Below are 6,000 nucleotides of genomic sequence, written 5' to 3' on the forward strand. Positions count from 1 at the left end.
TATTTTAACGACACACACAAACATTAAATTAAATTAAATAAATGAAATATACCTGTACAAAGCCGGGTCCTTCTGCTAATATTATTTATATATATATATACATATATATATATATATATATATATATATATATATAAATATATATATCTGCTGATTGGACTCCAACTTCAATGTGACACTTTAAGACTCATGTGTCAACTGGGAATGTTTCTCAAGTTCATTATATGTGTAGTCAAAACCCCATGATTTACAGATTTGTAAACCCACTGATTATAAGTCAAGGGTTCTGAGTATATTGACAACAGTGTAATTTTTATATATATTAGTCTTTAACATGAATCATTGTTTCTATGTTTGCATTAAAATTTTACATTACAAAAAAAATGGTAGAATCACAAAATTTGAGATTCACTTTGAGTTATTCATTTTGATAAATAAATGAAGAAAATAATTTCTAAAGATTTTCTCTTTTCTAATTACCAACCGTGAATGCATTACAATTATTCTTGTTACTGTTCAATTTGAATAACAAGTGTGTGAATAAGTAGTCACTGGTGTGTGTTGGGGATTTATCGCCACCTGCTGGAAATTGCTTTACACTGACTACCTCAAGTTATACAAAAAAAGCACAATCTTAATTTAAATTCCTTGCCTTCCTTTCATCTGGTATCTACTTTATCAGGGCATTTCAGATATCTGTGTTTTAACCCTTTATAGAACTATATATAACCCAGATTTTATAAGTAGTTGCAGTTGTGGATGTGCATGTTTGGAAAGCAATACATCAGTTGCTAGGAATCTACATAACGTTTCCTTAAAGGGGCTGTCCAACCCTTTACAAGCGATGACCTATCCCTAGGAGTTGGTTACTATAGTACTGCACTCATTGAAGTTAAAAAGAGCAGAACTGCAGAAAACAGCTCACTCCACTGCACAGTAGATGGAACTGTGTACTTTCAGCACCGACTTCTGGTGCCAGAACTACTGGAGATCAGCTCATCAATGGAAGTTTACGGTGTTGGCCCCAGCCGATTAGATTTTTTTATTGTGTGAACAAACACCAGACTGCAAAACATTACTTTTTGTTTTTCCTTATGTGTGAATAAAACACTGAACTGTTTAAGTTAAAGACTTTGTGGTTGTCTCTGTACTGCGTCTGCTAGCCTTTCTACCAGAGCAAATCCCCACAATTGGTGTCGGATGCAGGCAAACACAGTGAGGCAGGCCTGAAGGCCGGAAAGTTTTTTGTTTTCCCGGGCACAAGTGCATGTCCTATATTAAGCTGGAAAGGTTAAGACCCGTGTCCACTGACAAAATGGAGGCGGTCGTGAAAGCCCTCGTGGAGGCTAACTTGCAGCAGCGGGAGGCTAACAAGCAGCAGCAGGAAACTAACCAGCTTCTATTACAACATGTGATGGCGTCGCAAGCGGCAGGAGCGTCCCAGAACATCTACAATGCCCGGAAAGCTGATCATGCGGCGATCCCTAAGATGACCCCCTCAGATGACGTCAAGACTTATCTGGCGGTGTTCGAAAAGGTGGCCATGTGGGAGAAGTTACCCCGAGACCAGTGGGCTGAGGTTGTCACTCCGTTCTTGGCGTCTGAACCCCAGCAAGTGCTTTCCCCGATGATCAAGGGGCCGGCTACCCGACCGTAAAAGATGAGATCCTGGGGTGAATGTATTGGTCTGGGCCCAGTGAGTGCATCAGTGGGGATTTAACCCAGCTGAACCCGCTAGATCACAATATTATGACATGCTACACCGGTACAAAATGGCTGCAGGCTGACATGCTGACTCCCACTGCTATGCTGGACCGTCTGTTGGCAGATGTATTCTGGAGGGCTTCACCGCACCCTCTCCAGCACTGGATCGGTCAGGTGTCTCCTGGTAATGCTTTAGAGATGGTCGACCAGAAATCTGCAGGGGGGTTCTTTTGGGAGGGCGCCAGTCAAACCCCATAAATCTCCACCCCAGATCCGGCGGCTGGTGCCAGCCAAACCCGCCCGGGACGTACCCCCTCCAGGCCCAGCCCCGGTGGTCTGCTGGCGGTGTCACGAGCCTGGACACATAAGGGCCGACTGTCCCATCGGGGTGAACCCATGGAGACCAACTATGGCTACCGCCACTCATTGTATACCAGGAAGCTATGTGCCACAGGAACCTCCGAGACTGTAGACAATAACCACCTGTGCCAGGTGGAAGTGGGGGACACTCTGGCGGTTCTACTGCTGGATTCAGGGAGCCTGGTGTCCCTGGTAAGAGCTGCCCTGGTGCGGCCCGCCGAGTATACTGGCCAAAAGGTCAGTGTTGTGTGCATTCATGGAGACTTAAAGGACTATCCCACCTCACTTGTCTCTCTATCAACGGTGGGCGGCAGATTGACGCATGAGGTGGCCGGCGCCACAAAATTACAGTATGAACTAATAATTGGGAGAAACATCCCCGGTTTCCTGGCACTATGGCCGTATATGAAAGTTACCGATACCCATGAGACATATGTAACCCTAGCAGAGTGGCCCGGCTCAGGGGGGAGACCAGAACCCTGAGAACCTGAGTCCGAAGGGCCAGCGGTAGGGGTGACCGCCATTTCGGTGGAAGAGGGGGAGACAACCCCACTAAGTGTGATGGTGGGAGACATGGAGGACTTGCCGCAGGGTCCTGAGCTGGCAGACCTCAATGTCTCCGGGGATAAATTTGGTACTGAACAACACCGGGACCCAACCCTATCCCAAGCCTGGGAAAATGTATTAATAATAGATGGGGAACCACAACAACCGGGGGCAGAGTCCTCGTTTTGTGGTTCATCAAGATATGTTGTATCGGGTAAACCAGTTGCGAGGTGAATCCATTGAACAGTTGATAGTGCCCAAGGCTTATAGCAAACTCGTGTTAGAGTTAGCCCACCAGCATGTTCTCGGGGGTCATCTGGGAATGCAGAAAACACAGGACCGGATACTACAATGGTTTTACTGGCCCGGTGTGTTCAAAGAGGTAGAAGAATATTGTATTTCTTGCCCAACCTGCCAGATAACGAGCCCCCAGCCACATTTCCGGGCACCAACACATCTTGGTTGTCCTCGACTACGCCACTCGCTACCCAGAGGCAGTGCCACTGCGTAATACAAGACTTTGTGGTTGCCTCTGTACTGCGTCCACAAGCCTGTCTATCAGATCAAACACTTGGGAGAGGTTGGAAGCTTGGTATTAGATGTGTCAGCAAAAACAGATATTGTCCTTTTATATGCGATATGGGAAAACCAGACTTACTGAGCTTCCACCTACTATTTCTCAGACAAGATCCACCACAGACCTGAAATGTGCTACTTGGTTCTCTTTCCTTGGCTCAAAGTCATGTCCGACAGGATGTCCCAAACACAGGCTGCAGGCCAACTGGAATTTATGTAGTACCAGCTAAGTGGGTAACACAAAACTCTTGTTCATGCGTGTTCCAAAACTGGTGGGACTACAATTTTCCACAACACACATGGTGACTGAAACTAGTCATCTCCCAGCACCAATCTGCTACACCCAACACATGCCAAACCAATGTCTTTTGCGATGACAGCTTTCATATGATACAACATAGAAACAGTATTAAAATGGTTAATTCACTACAGATGGTGCATTCTGACCACCTTACACACTAAACGTCCTTTTCAAGTTTACTTCTGGTAAATCTCTTTTTCAAAATATAGTCTATTAAAGGAACAAATAGATGAATAAAATGATCATGATCATCATGATAATGATGTTAATTACAATGAGTAGAATTTTATTAAAAAAAAAGCCAAAAGGAACTTGGTGAATATTTCCCTTTAGATAAAACTATTTTGACCAGTCATAATCCTGAGCTATGAGTGTTAGTGATTTAGTGATATATGCATTTTCATGGTTCACACGTTTCATTTACTGCATGTTGCTCAGCTGCAGTGGCTAATAGCTGGATGATTATGCAGGTAAATCCAAGATTTAAAAAAAAAAAAAAATCACTAAAATAAAGATGCCTGAATGGGAGGAAATGCTCAAAAACCCCAAACACTGTAGAGTGTTTACAACCGAGGGAGCAATTCCTCCGCATGTGATCCGTTGCTAGAGGCAATCCCCAGCAAAAATGCATACAATGGAGGATGTCAGCAGCGGACCACATGCACCACAATAACATTCTACACAAGATGGAGTAACGTGTGGATGAAAATATGCAAATACATAAATTACTGCGAAAGGTGCACCACAATGATATGCAACTGACAATACTGGCTAATCCCTCAGGCTGATGTTAAAAACTGAGACTTTAGCCAATATATTCCAGTCAGGAACACAACGGAGCCCTTTTGCACCACCCTCAAGGTATCTCAGTGTGGCATGAGTCCTACCACTAGACTACCTATGGTGCGTGAACACGGTCTCAATGGTGGTAATATTAACTCACAGCCAAGCTCCCACATACCTCCATAGTGAGATCACTCATGCAGTGGGAGAAGGGATAAGGCTGCAAGCACCACCTATAACAGGCCATGTGACACAGGCTACCAGGTGCACTAGAATGTTACCAGCATTGTGCAATGGCACTTTCCATACATATAAAGAAAAATCACTAAAATAAAGTGGCCTGAATGGGAGGAAATGCTCAAAAAACAAACAAACACTGTAGCGTGTTTATAACTGGCGGAGCAATGTGATCTGTAGCAGTATTGTCAAATCCAAGATTTTACCATCAAAGTCCTGCGAACACGAATTGGGTATATGCAGAAGCTGGAATGTGTAAATCCCCTACTTCATTATTGCAGGTCATCTTTAAGTGTAACATTTAGAAACAATTATGAATCAAATTGTTAGAATCTGAATTAAGAAGAAATTGGAGTCTGAAGCTAAACTCTATGGAGAGCTTCAGGGTAATTTTTGTTTGCATTTTACTCTTTTTGGGTTAAAACTTTTTTTTCAGTGGGTCTTTCAGTCATTTTTGAGATACAGCAGTTAAAAATCAGTCTGCTTGCAGAGTATCACTTCTTAGTCCCATCAGTTGACTGCTCATATGAAGCTTTATTTCTGATCTCCTGACCTCATAAACACTCATTATAGATAAACTCCTATCAAACTGATAAGAATTTGGCGTAAATGAGTGTTTATGAGGTTGGGAGATCAGAGATAAGGCTTCATATGAGCCATCAGCTGATGGGACTGAGAATTAATACTCTACAGACTGATTTTTAACCCCTGTACCTCAAAAATGGCTGACATATAATTTTTTTTTTTTTACTAAAGACCAATTGGAAAAATTATTTTCAGTCCAAAATGATTAAAATGCAATCAGAAAAAAATTGCCCTGAAGGTGTCCATAGCCTTTAAATATATGGTTTCTTCTGTCATAATGTTTTCAACTGCTATGCTATTTTAGGTGTCCATGAAAAAGTGCACACAGAAAACATTAATGGGGACTTTATCAAAGCTTTATTTATGCGCCGGTCCCAGTGACGCTGTTGCCCTCAGTCTTTTTATCATTGCGCAGGAAATCGCCGGCACTGCGCATTTAGGATGCGGCGAGAGGAGGTTCGGGGTGTTTGCCGCAGAGCGCGGCGCTGGGGGGGAGGGGGTTTGAGCACTCAGCCGCGCCTCTGGGAGGCGATTTAGCTGAACTTGTAGGAGGTATTCGTTTTCAAATTTTGGCGGGCACAGCACTTCAGAGGGGCGTTCCTGGGCACCGTGGAGAAAGAAGAACGCCCCTCTGGGCTCCTTACAGCTTGATTTGCATATCACAAAAAGCCTTTTTATGAAGAAATGACAAGACTCGCAATAAAAAGAACAAGACATCTGGATATAAGGTAGTTTATTACACATGGATTCATGAAATTTTTTTTTTGATAATATGCTGGTGACAGATTCCCTTTAAGCTTGAATATGCTACATTTTTTAATTGCAGCATGCATTTTTCACGCAACGCAGGCCCCATAGAAGTGAATGGGGCTGCGTGAAAATCGCAAGCATCCATTAGCAAGTTCGGA

This window comes from Bufo bufo, chromosome 3 (assembly GCF_905171765.1).
Source record: "Bufo bufo chromosome 3, aBufBuf1.1, whole genome shotgun sequence".
Classification (NCBI taxonomy): Eukaryota; Metazoa; Chordata; class Amphibia; order Anura; family Bufonidae; genus Bufo; species Bufo bufo.